The sequence below is a fragment of the Nelumbo lutea genome, chromosome 2, assembly GCF_056320005.1.
Source record: "Nelumbo lutea isolate HS-2025 chromosome 2, American lotus-T2T, whole genome shotgun sequence".
In the NCBI taxonomy this organism is placed as follows: Eukaryota; Viridiplantae; Streptophyta; class Magnoliopsida; order Proteales; family Nelumbonaceae; genus Nelumbo; species Nelumbo lutea.
Genome location: NC_142685.1, coordinates 102,537,093 through 102,550,791, shown reverse-complemented (window position 1 = coordinate 102,550,791; position 13,699 = coordinate 102,537,093). Strand labels below are relative to the sequence as shown.

General features: G+C 39.4%; 1 pseudogene across 1 annotated transcript; it reads right to left on the bottom strand.

Moving 5' to 3' along the window:
* Positions 1-621: 621 nt before the first annotated feature.
* LOC148872394 (homoserine kinase pseudogene) lies at positions 622-2,709 on the bottom strand (annotated as a pseudogene). Its single transcript, XR_016107669.1, has one exon. The product of XR_016107669.1 is annotated as a homoserine kinase pseudogene (transcript).
* Positions 2,710-13,699: the final 10,990 nt, after the last annotated feature.

Sequence of the window (13,699 nt, the reverse complement as noted above, 5' to 3'; positions counted from 1 at the left end):
TGGCATACACAAATCTCCCCCCAATCATCTCTGATAATTATACTGGCTCATCCAACGGCAAACTGAACCTGCAGCATCAACATTAATTTTAATAATATCACCTGGGGGAGGTTTCTGCCTTCTGAGAGCACCTGAGAGACCATAGATTGACCATCAATACATTTGCCGTTTCAATGATAGATTGAGGTTTGAACTTTGAAGGGCTGTTTTCAAATATACATTTGTTTCTTCCCCTCCAAATCTGCCAAAGAACGCTGCAACCTGCCATTAAGACTTGTCTTTGAGATCATTATGAAGCTGTTTATCAACCATCAAGAGCAATCCAGTCATCTAGTCCCACATGTTTCATGATACATTAATTCAAAGAAACTGGTTATGGATCTCATTTGTCGTTTGGTAATAAATGGTAATATTTACTGAGAACATTTTTAGAAAGAAAGGCATCATTAATTTAATAAATTCTGTCAGAGAATTCTCTATAGGCCATTCTCCAATTCTTTCCATCAATTGCAGACTTTCAGTTAAGGTTGATACCCTAATTTTGATGTCTTTAACCAGAGTATTATTTTTCACCATTATCAAGAGTAGATAAACTGAATTGAACCAGGTTTCTCTTCTGCATACCAGACAATAGAAATAGATTCATTTTATCTTGAAATACAAATATAAATACATCCCCATGAAAAACAGGTACTTCGCAGTACTGACAAATCAATCTTGGAGGAGTGCCTTGAAATTCTAACTTATTTTGTTCCTAATCTTGCACTGAAGCATCTAATAATAGATAAAACAGTAGCCTCATATAAAAAATAATAACAAAAAAACAAATTTGATCTTCAAAATCCATATCCATCCAAGTTGTCGGCCTGTTTTTTTCTGCTGCTGTTACACCCATTTGCTTCTTTTCTGCCATACTGTTCACATATGCATGCTGATGAAAGAGAAAACAACTATTCCATAGTCCACTTAGATAGCATTGAAGGTGTCTGAATGGATCAAAATTTCATAGTCCACTTAAATAGATGCTTCATAAACAAATATTCCATTGGATTAAGCCAGATAGGCAAGATGGAAGAAGCAGCTAAATACAATCAAATTAGAACTTTTCTCTTTGTATGGACTAAGTGAGTTGCTTCCAACCACACAATAAGAACTCTTCCACTATCCAACAAGAATTGATAATGAGGATCCAAACGAAGGATCTGAAACAAAGGACACCAACCTAGAAATTTGAAATTTCTCCTCATTCTTCATCAGGGGTTGCTTTCAATAACCCTGGCTCCAACTCGGTCCAGTTTTCTCACCACTGAACGAGCCTTCATACCTCCATCATTCATGAATGCGTCGATCATCTGATACCCAATTTCCTTCCCTTTCTCCTCATCATCCGTCACTGCAACCGCCGTTGGCCCGGCCCCACTAATCGTGCATCCAAACGCCCCTGCCTCAATCGCTGCCTTCTTTACTGCTTCCATGCCAGGAATCAGCGGCGCCCGCTTTGGCTCCACGATCTTATCCGACGATAAAGCCAACCCCAGCCCCTTTAAGTCTCCTCGCAATACCGACGCCACCAGCATCCCTGCTTGGCTGCAATTCCATACGTGATGCGACATTCCGATCTCCTTCGGCAGCACCGCCCGCATTTTCTTCGTCGGAGCTTCGAATTCCGGACTTACTAGAACGAAAAACAACTCCTCCTCTGGGAACGCCAATGGGACTAGGTCAAGCGGTTCGTAGCTGCGGATCAGAACGAACCCTCCCATAATCGCCGGTGCAATATTGTCAGCGTGATAACCGGAGAGCTTCTGCTCTGAATCAAGCCCAGCCAGAACAAGCTCTGACACCGGTAGCTTCCCGCCAAAAATATGATTAACGGCTACAGCGGCGGCTGCAGCACTCGCGGCGCTTGATCCGAGGCCGCTTCCTAACGGCAAACCTTTCTCGAGTTCCAGCGAAAGACCCACTGATCGGATTCCAAGCCTCTTCATGACGGAGATGGCGGCGATTCCAGCACAGTTCGATATAGGGTCCTTGCTGAGCTTTGCGACGCTGCTTTCGACGCCATGGATGTGGGAGATCGAGATTTCGCCGGGATGCACGTCGGGGTCGACGCGTAAGGTGACGAAATCGCCGAGTCCGTCGACGGCACAGCCAAGAAAATCAAAGCCGGGGCCGAGATTGGCGACCGTCGCTGGTGCGAATGATTTAACGGAGGTGAGGACTGGTTCCGGTTCGGCTTTGAGCTGCGTTGAGGCGAGAGAGTTGTTGCATCGGAAGGTTAGGACGCGGGAGGTGGACGATTCGAATATGCAGCGATTCGTTGAAGGAGTTAAGGAGATGGGTTTGAAGTGAGAATAGTTACAGATCGCCATTGCTGGACGAACGAGAATCTGTCAGCCCTCTCTGTCCGTGAAAATTGTTATTGAGGAATCTAGGGTTAGGGTTTTCGAATGAGTATAAGAGATCTGTCATTCGTTTCCTATGTTATGCTAGTTCCGCGCTGAGCCGTCTATGTATGAATATCACATATTTACGCTAGAAAGGTGCTAACCAAATGGTTGGTAAAATCTGCTGCTGGTCGTAGCGGATACATGGGATCAAATCCCGCCTTCAAAAATATAAAAAAAAAGGGAAATTGTTCAAAACTTACCATAAGTTTTTAATATTTCTCTTAAACTCACCATAATTTTTTTTAAAATGTCTAAAATTCATCATGTATAAGTTTTTATTTTCCAAAATATACCTTCCCTTAGTGTGTTGTTAGTGCTTCTTAACAGAGGTGTTCATGTCAACAGCATAAATAACAATTTTCAGGACCAAATTACCCTTGAATGGTGAGTTAGAGGAAAAACAGCCTTTTTCCGTTTTCAATTTTCTTGTTTTTTTTTTTTTTGCATTTTAGTGTTTTGCTATAATTTCCAATGTTTTTTTATAATTTATGTTTTTTTTACATTTTTCTATTTTCTACAATCCATAAATTTTCTTGTACTTTTTGTCATTTATATGCAATTTCTATGTTTTTCTATAATTTTTTGTGCTTTTTTTCTACAATTTATATTTTCTGATTTTGTTTTTTAGTTTCTATAGTTTCTATAATTTGAAAACAATTTTTTATTTTGTTTGCAATTTATATAATTTTTTATATTTTTTTGTAATTTCTATGTTTTTATATATTTTATATTTGAAAATATTTTTTGAACCTTTTTCCTTTTTCATGTCTAAATATTAAAATAGTAATATATTACCACCCGTTAATTTATTTTGTATATATCTTATATATCTTCTGTGAAGGTTAAAATGATAATATATTAACACCCGTTAGTCTGTTTAATGTCAAGTTAATGACATGGTGAGTTTTAGACATTTTGAAAAGTTGTGATGGGTTTAAGAGAAATGCTGAAAATTCATGGTGAATTTTAAACAATTTCCCAAAAAAAAAGGAAAAATTATTGATTATCATCTTGCACTTTGTGACAATCCAGCCCAAATTTTCAAAATGTAACAACTGAGTACTTACCTTAACCAGTAACATTTAAGAAGATATAAATACCCTTCAAGTTTCATCTAATGTTTTTTTATTTTTTTATCAACCATCTCCTAAAATCAGGACTGTCAAATTTTTTCGAGCAATGGGAGTTATTTTTTGAATAGAAACCGCTCCACCTCGCTTTTCTTTCGTTTCCTTCCCCGGTGTTTCTGTCGAGCCAGAGCCTAAGTCACCAGCCCAAGCGAAAGCACTAGCAACTAAGTGGCATTACTAAAGGATCCATACAGAACACCCATCATGGCACTCCCAAAAGCTGGAAGCCCATCAAAGTGCGTTGGACCTGGTCAACCAGGTCGTTCGTCAGTGACTCGACAGAGTTCAGTTCTGTGGTGATAGTCCCCAACTAGTCCACATTGAGATTGAACAATTGTCGGCAGTCATCTAGCACACCGACCTATACGTAGATTAGAGTGGAGCATTGATTGTCGTTGAGGTACCGACAAATCAGGTAGGAGGTCTTCCTGGCTAGCTTGAGGCACTACTTGACAGAGAAGCAACTGTAATTATTGGGGCTGGAGGGAGAGAAGTGGAAGGCCGATAGGATGGCATGGCAGAGTTTGGGGTAAAGAGTGAACTTACAAGTGGCAGAGGGTGACGAAGAGAGTGGCGGAGATGGAGGGGAAAGGGAAAGCGGTTGGAAGTCGAAAGACTCTGAACACAGACCCCACAATTTTATCTTCAATATATTCATTCCGACATGGTTGAAACAAAAAAAGAGACTCTTGAATCTGAAAAGAATCTCAGAACTCGACCATTACAGCCAAATTTCTCTGAAAAATTAGAAATATCCAAGGATCAAAGTATCATTACAGCCAAATATCCAAGGACCATTAAGCCAAATACGAATGAAAAATATAAACACATGAGAAATGCATACTTCAATATGTTATATGAAGAGAAATATTACAATAAACAATACCATGGATTTAGAACATTCAAACATTATACAATAGTTATCACTCTTTCAACTTTATAATTATAATTTTCAATTTTTATTAATTTTTAGGATTATTTATTAATTTAGTATTTTATTTAAATAACAACTATTTTTAAATAATAAATATGTTTTCATTTGTAACATATAATGTTTTTATTTTACACATAATTGTAAAATAAAACAAATAAATCATTTAAGGTAGATAAAATAAAGGGATTTTTAGATTGCACTCCACCTCAGAATTCTGATTTGAACTATAGACCTACAACAATTCAAAATTTAAAACAACTCCACCTATAACACCATACACGCCCTTGAATTGGCAACAATTCCGAGCTGGCACCTACCCCAATTGTACGATGGAGTTAAGATTTTTAAGGGTGGACTAAACAGTAAAAACCTCTAAAATAAATTAGATTTAAATTTTAGTTTTTATTAAATTTTTTTGGAAAATTAAATCTTAAATTATTCATTTCAATTTTTATTATTATAATTTTCTGTTTTCCATTAATTTTGTTGGGAAATTTTATTTATTTAGTATTTTTATATAACAACTCTAGTTTTTCAAATAATAACTATGTTTTCATTTTTAACATATAATTATGTGTAAAATAAAATATATAAATCATCTAAGGTAGATGAAATATATTATTTTTATAATTTTTAGTTTTTAGTAATTTTTTGGAAAAATTAAATCTTAAATTATTTATTTTAATTTTCATAATACTATTTTTTAACTTGTATTAAAGATTAAAAACAATCCAAAAGTACTCAATGTACAATTTTGTCAAAGTAGACATGGATACACCTCCATATCGGTGTGTATCGGACCGTATCCACCGATATGGTGCAATAAAGCCTGATACGGAGGCGTATCGTACCGATACGCACGACTCGTAGGATACGTATCCAATCGTAGCATATCCTATATCCATAATCATGGATACAGATACGATACGCCCCATATCAAGAGTATCGTATCGATATCTTAATCCTTTGAAATATTTGATTCCTCAAAATGCTCATTTGTATTTGAAGGGATGAGAGATCCATCATATGGATGGCTGAACCCTACAGGAAGGTTGGGCGAAATTTCAAAATTTTATTTTCTCCCATCAAGGAATCACATTCCCTAATTTAGAAAACTGCATTTTCAAGGTTCGTTCTTGAATCCAAAACCGGACCAGATCTAAAACCAAAAGGGAGGAGAGGAATATACCTGGTATGAAGTAACAGTAACTCACAATGAAGGTGTTCACACCCAAGGAGAAGACCAAAACCCGCCTCCACTAGAGATGACAGTGTGTGGTGAAGCATGATTAGCAGGACGGTTCTTTAGCAAGAACCGAAATTCTTCAACAAGAATGAAACAAGGGCTAGTGAGCACGACTTCAGATTGTTTCTTCAGCCTATAAACAATACCAAAAACCTTTCTTGATCAGATCCACAAGTGGAGATCGAACTATGTAGGAAAGGCAAGAATAGGAAGAACTTTGTAGATTGTTGTGTATAAAATTGAAGAATTCGTCCCCTATTTATAGTCTTCTTTGGATCAGCCTCCTAATCTAATTAGGAGAGAGTTTCTTTGGATCTAGACTCTTAAATGGATAAGACTTATCTTATCCTTCAGCTAATCCTAATCAGATTATAAATCAGATCTTACCCCTTTTTAATTAACTAACTTAAGCCCAATTCGAATTGTGCTTTAGGCCCATTAAGCTTATGTGCTCACTTACTCCTTAACCTTCTGCCCAATTGGTTCTCTGTGTATGGCATGGGACCCTTACATCAATCTACACATAAGCCACATGGGTTCAGCCCAACCTTTGTTACAAGGCATGGCTGAATTCACTATAGGAGACAGTGAACCCCTAAGTCTATCACCATGGGCTCTTAATGGGCATAACATTTACAATAAATGGTTCTTGGATCCAACCACCTTTTGAAAACCCAAGAACTGTGGGCAAATGCAAGATTAGCCCATTAGGTATTATCCTCAATGGTCTTACACTTAACCTCTCAGCCCATAATGATCAAGCACTGCCCGACGAGAGAGGACTTCTCCCTCAGCTGCAAGGTACAGTGCTGCACTCTCTACTCACATGGATCCAGGGAATTGAAATATTTTGCAAACATTTTGAAACCATAATATATATATACATATATATATTCTCTATATAAATATATTTTGCAAAAACAAATTTCAATGTTTGAAATCAACTACTGGCAGTTTAGGTTTTCATTAGAGAGAGTGCATTCCCCAATCATTCAATTTATCCGACAAAGGGGTTGATCATGTCACTATGATCACCCACTCAGGTGAATTCTCAGACTATCCCAACATACCCAGGTTTTGACACCCTCTAAGGATCTCATTGATTGGCATATCAAAGATAGCCTAATCCGACACTTAGTGTAGTACCATAATTGAGTCTAGGGGTCAGGTGTAATATTCCAGTTTTGCCTATCTATCTCCAAAGTCCAGGGCAATACTAGAATTTGGTCCAGTTCAGGGTTTCAACAAAACCCACATTGCATGTACCTCAGGTCTCACCCTAGCAGTTGAGACAAGCTACCCCAACCAACTTGGCAATACATCAGTGTCAACCTTGGCAGGATAAATCTCCCCAGTTCTATCTAACGGCTGTGAAGATTCTAAACTAACGCGACTCTCATAAGTATCCAGTTTAAGGGTATTACATAGAAACACACAAAATCACATGAATCAATTATGTACTCAATCTGATTGGAGCTAAGGGCATACACTATCTAATGGTATTGACATACCAAATCCACTCATTGTAGGGGTTTCTCCTAGCGTTGGGGCTTTGGATGCACTTGATTTGCTTGATCTTCCATCTGGCAGCCTAGAGGGCTCGCCGGCTTGTCTTGGTTATGGATTCGTTGGCAAGTAGAAACAATCTTTGGTGGAATTGGACTAAATTATGCTTTGGGCCAAGACTACGGCACCACAAACATAAACTTCTAGAGAGTGGAGGATTGTCACGTAAGCTTTTAAAGTTTGGGTTTTAAAAACATGGGCTTGTCACTTCCTTTATTTTGGGCTCTTGGAGGCTAGTGAGAAGCAAGCTGTTTATTTTGGGCTCTTGGAGGATAGTAGCAGCGAGCCCTTTATTTTAGGCTCTTAGTTTTCGTCATGAAATGATGGTCTAGACTGTTAAGAGCTTAGGCTCTGTTTCATTTTCTTGAGAAAGAAGATGATGAACAGTGTGTTTTATTTCCAAGGGTAATTTTGTCATTTTCTAAAGTCTTAAATCACACATGAGGTCACGTGATATACATAACCGATGGTTTATTAACGGTAGGTACTAGATTGTCACATTTCAAAGGTTTGGGTACTATATTGTTGCGTTTTAAAGTTTGGGTACTAAATTGGCACTCAACTTAAAGTACAAGGTACCTATAAGGAATTTTCCCTAAAAAAATATTAACATATTTAGGCCTGAATCCGAGCACAGCATAATCATCGGGTTTAGGTCTTGAGCTTTAGTTCGTCTTTGCCACGTTTTCGAAGGTGAACAAAGAATTTAACCATCCCCTCCCTGTTCTTAAAATCTGAGTATGATAAAATTATTATTCTATGTATGTTTGTAGTATCATTATGTATTTTTAAAGTTTATAATTGATAAATTTAATATTTTATATATATCATTGCAAAATAATTTATAATTTAGAACCCTTCTTTTTAATTTTTTGGTTGTTTTAAAACACAATAAGATGATTGCAAAATAAATCCAAATTTGATCAAAATCCAACATGATAATGGGATGGGGATGTAGCTACAAATAAGGGGGCATTCTTTTTTTGGATTTTAAGAGGGGGGAAAGTTGGTCAATGGGATTTTGTTTCCCATTGACCAAGAATCCCATGTTCATTTTTCAGATTTATGTGGGAGCCATGGAAAGTTTATTTTCCTAGGTATTATTTACCTAGGTAAGTGATACCCATCTCCTAGGTGGGTAAATAACCTTCCCACTTGGGGGGAAAGTTGCCAACACTTGAATGAGACAAAAATACCATTTTTAATAATAGATTTTTATGGATAAAATGGTCAATGCCTTATTTACATGAGAAATAAAAGAACATGGGTAAATGCACTTACCCAAATAAGTGTTTCCCAATAAAAACTTACCCAGGTAACTGCATTTACCTGGGTAAGTAACTTACAGAAAAGCGAACGGGGCCTAAAAGTGTGAATGGGTTATAAGAGTTTGGCTTCAATCAGGGCGAAGCCCATTCAAGCAGCCTTTATTGCCTTGCATTAAGAATATCTTCCCACTTGTGTGCTTTATTTCATGGGGAGATATTCTCAATGCAAGGTGGCAAAAAAGTGTTAAAAGGGTGTGGGCACAAGTTTTCCCTAATGGAAGCCAATCTCGGGTTATAACTTTCTAGAATTTTATTGGGCAGAAATTATCCCTTAATCCTAATCTCCATGAGGCTCAGTTTGGGAAGAGTACAAATACAAGGTTTTGCACTCTATATGTTTGTAATTGTACTCCTACGAAATTGAGCCTGAGGGACAAATTTGTATTTTAACAAAGAAGCTTTAATTGAAACTCTAATAGTTAAAGTTACACACTCCCAATCATCTCTCTCGTTTAAGTCCACAAAAAAAAAATGTTCTTCCACATACACACACGATTACCAAAAGAACTCCCCAGATTCCAAAACATAAGGAACAATATTTATGAATAGAAAAATTAAGACACTATTCATGTAAAAATTAAAATAAAAGTCCCTTCATGACTACACATGAATCATATCTAGCAACTCATGGTTAGTATAAGCCCCACCATGACTAAAAATAGAAGCGGATATTCACTATTCAATTCTCAATACATTATATGAAGCATTGTTTTATATTGTATAAAAACAATTAAAAATCAAATGCCATTTGTATTAAACCTAGGAACCTAAGCAGGATGAACCCCATCAAAACCACCAACTTCAGCATCAATGGGTGAAAGAAAAAACATTGATACAAAAGTGGGCCCCTTATCATCACTCCTCACTCAATCTAGGTCACCATCACCCTGAAGCAAAAATCACTTATAACATCATTTATCAATGCACAATTGAGCTTCCATGCCAAATTCCTTTCCATGTAGAGAACAAAGACAATGGCATGTATCACTCCCATTAGAAACATTAGAGCCATGTTGGAGTTCTAGCACGAGAACTCTCGATCATCTTCGTTTACAAAATACAAGTAATGAAAATAAAGGGAATATTGCATCTATATATAACCTAACAACGAAAAGGTGTACGGATGATGCTTTTCCATTCGCCAAACATTCTAGCATATAAGGGCAACTTTTGGGGTTTAATATCAATAAAAGTAATATATTTTAAAAATTTTCAAAAGTAAATTGACTTTTTAAAAATAATATCAATAAAGGGCAAAAACACTATTCATCTTCTTCTTCTTGCCATTTGTTCATCCAAGCCGCTACCCGCCACCGCTGTCCGTTGCTTCCCGCCACCACCTTCGCCCACCTCTGCCTCCGCCTCCAGCAATGTTGCCAGAGGCAGAGGTGGCGGCGGCGGTGCTGGTGGTCATTCCTCTGCCCACAGTCGTCGCCACCTTTGTTTCCACCCATCTCTGGCAACATAGCCAGAAGCAAAAGTGGAGGTGGGCAGAGATGACAGCATTGGATAGAGAAACCACCAACACTGCCGCTGCCGCCACTACCGACAAAGAAACCACCCGGACGGCGGTGGTGGACAACGGCTCTGGTGAACAAATGGCAGAAGAAAAAGATGAATAGTGTTTTTGCCCTTTATTGTTATTATTTTTAAAAAGTTAACCTACTTTTTTATTTTTTTAAATATATTACTTTTATTGATATTAAACCCCAAATGTTGCCCTTATATGCTAGAAACCCTAAAATCTTTCCTCTCAGGAAATGGTATCCATGCAAATATTCTGTAAAGCGAGCATGCGGGTCAAGTGCACGTGTGTGTGAGAGGCCAGGTGGACATTTTCCATTTCCCAATGGTGTACAACCATTCTACATACGTGTTTTCCCTATGCTTTTTTCTTTATCCAATGCCTACTCTCCTCGGGCATCATATCATGTCCTCTCTCAGTTTGGTGTCCTGCATCCTACGGTGATTGTGATCACTGTGGCCTTCAAGTGATAGGCCAACCTCTCAGCAAGTCAACCTAAAAAACCTTGCCCAGGACGACCTCAACTACCTCGTCCAGGCCAGGCTAATAGGCCTCACAGTATATGGTGACCTACCTTAGAGACTAGCCAAGCTGCAAGAAGAACCTGTAGTGACCTGCAAGGCAAGCCTGCTAACTTGTCTCATAGATCCATTACCAGCCCAAAATCTTTAGAGTGCTAATGAATTGACCGTTAGGCTGGCCTACCACATCCCACACATCAAAGTTAATTGGACGGACCATAACCCCACGCGGATTATATAACTGACATAATTACTCTCCCCGGTACATGGAAACGGCTCTACGAGAACCCAAGACCCATTGTGAGAAGACTCAAGTCACTCACATCTATATAAAAGCCCGCATTCTTACCAGTGAAGGTATGCGCGATTAAGCTCTTAAATTCTCTTATCTCCTAAGAACTCTCAAAACAACTCGCTGACTTAAGCATTGGAGCGCCCACCCCGAGTAAAAACAACTTGGGTACTCTAATTTTGTCTCTCTTGCAAAACAAAACAGCTCATCCATCTATAGCTAGGCCCCTGACAAGGCAAGCATCCGAATCATTGCCCAAGTCACCAGACACGTGAGTACAGCCATTTCGCGCTACATCAATTGGCACAATTTGTGGGAACCGCTACTAAAAGCTAAGTTCTCACCCTTTTAATACTTTACACTAGTACTTATAGCTTCACCAAGCAACCAACCTTCTAATAACAACAAACAAGTCTCTAGGGAGAATGAACAACTTGCCATGATCCCAGAAGTCCCCTCAATAACAATTGGATAGATCAATGTGCCTCTGATTCCACCAGGTGTCTGACCTGTTCTGAACCCGATCATAGCGCCATCTCATGTAAACGGGCCTCCTCCTGTGGTTAAGCCATCTGTGGCTTCCACTAGGGTCGATGGGTGCCAGTTCTATGACCTAGTGCAATGTGTTCGTAGAATGAGCGTTCAAATGAGATCTTGGGAAGACAAGTTCCCCACCCTGATGGGGAGGGGGGGCAACGACAACCACAATAGCAACAAACTCGACAACAAAATTTGCAAGTACAACAATCTTGATTGCAACAACAAAAAAATGCTGGGCTGAACTAGAATTCGACCCTTGCTCGGGTCCCCAATCAGGATCCTAACCAGGTCTTTAACTGGGTTCCTGACTAGAACAACAACAACCAGCCCCCGATAGAAAATGTGGTCCCCAACCAGAACCGAAATCAACTTCCAATGGAAAGTCAATCTACTGCTCCCATTGGAATTGAGGTTGCTAGTTCTTTCGAAGGCTCTAAAAGGAGGTGCCAAAGACGTGCTCATCGCGCCTTGAAGAAAAGTCAGCTCACTCTGGTTGTGAGCGTGATGGACAAGAAGGAGGAGAGTAAAGCGACCATTCAGGTAGGCGTCTCGTCAAGATGCGCTATAACTCGCGTATCACCCTTGGCCCCAGAGATACTTACGGCCCCATGGCCAAAGAACTTCAAGGCCCCCACCTTCGAAACATACAATGGATCAATAGATCCAATTGATCGCGCAGACACTTCCAGGCCCTAATGCAACTGCACGGGGCCAACAACGCGAGTATGTGCATTGCTTTCCCGACAACCCTTCGAGACACAACTTGATTATGGTACTCTGGATTGGCTCCTGGCTCCATAAAAAGTTGGGATCAGCTCGCAAATCTATTTATCAACCGTTTTGCAACCAGTAAAAAACATTCAAAATCGACAACATGCTTATTAAATGTCATGCAACGACCTAATGAGATGCTTCGGGAATACATTAAAAGATTCAACATGGAACACCTGCAAATCTCGGACTTAGACCCAACAGTACAACTCACTACAGCCAAAAATGGCATACATCACCCTGACCTACATTGGGAAATGGAACTGAACCCTCCGACTAATATGGAAAAATTCCTCGTAGAAGTAGACAAATTTATAAAGGTAGAACAAGCCCTAAGATCATGGTCAGAGTTGTCTAGGAAAAGAAAACGAGCAAAAGAAGCAGGAATTAGTAAGTCAAAGTGAAGAAGCAAGTCACCAAAGAGAAGTCAATCACCAAGAAGCCAGCGAAGCAAGTTGCCAAGAAGGAAGAGTAGGTCTCCTCTTCAGAGTTCTGATTTAGGCTGACAATCCAGAACTCCTCCTTTGTGTAGTAAAACATATACCACCCTGAATTCTAAAAGGGGTGAAATATTAATGCAAATAAAATTGGTAGAATATGTAAAGTGGCCACCCAGGATGAAGGGCGACCCAGCTAACAGGAACCCTAACAAATACTATCACTTCCATTGTGATGTTGGTCATGGCATAGAGAATTGCTGGAACCTTAAAAATGAAATTAAGGAATTAATCCACCATGGTACCTTAGAAAGTTTGTGAAGAGAGAAGTAGAGGGCCGACCTATCGAGCAACGTAGAGAAGATCCTCAGACAAGAAGGAATTTAGAGCACGACAACAACAACCCGTCGAAGTGCCCCCATAGAGAAGAAGTAATATACTTCACTGAAGGTGTTCGAGCGCATGAAGCTCGACAAAGAAGATCTACAACCAGCTGATGTACCCCTGGTTGGCTACAGTGGATTAGTCTGGCCCCTTGGCCAGGTGAGGGTACCAATTGTTGCGAGCTCACCCCCCCAACGTAGTTCGATTTTATCATGATTTCCTTGTGGTCGACACACCCTCCCCGTATAATGCCATCCTAGGCTGACCTATCCTGCATGCCCTCCGGGTGGTGGTATCAACCTACCATCTGGCTGTAAAGTTCCCCACTGCTGGAGGTATTAGAGTTATTCGAGGAGACCATCCAGAGTCGGAAATGTTATGTAGCAGCCTCGAAGGGAAAAGGCAAGATTTTCATCGACATCAACCTAGAGCCACCACCTGAGAACATAAATGAGTGACCTCAGCCCATGGAAGATATTGTTCTAGTACCAATCTCAAAGATCGAGCCAGAGAAGATAGTACAAATAGGGGCTCACCTAACTAAACTAGTGCACTCCAACTTGTCAAACCAGTCT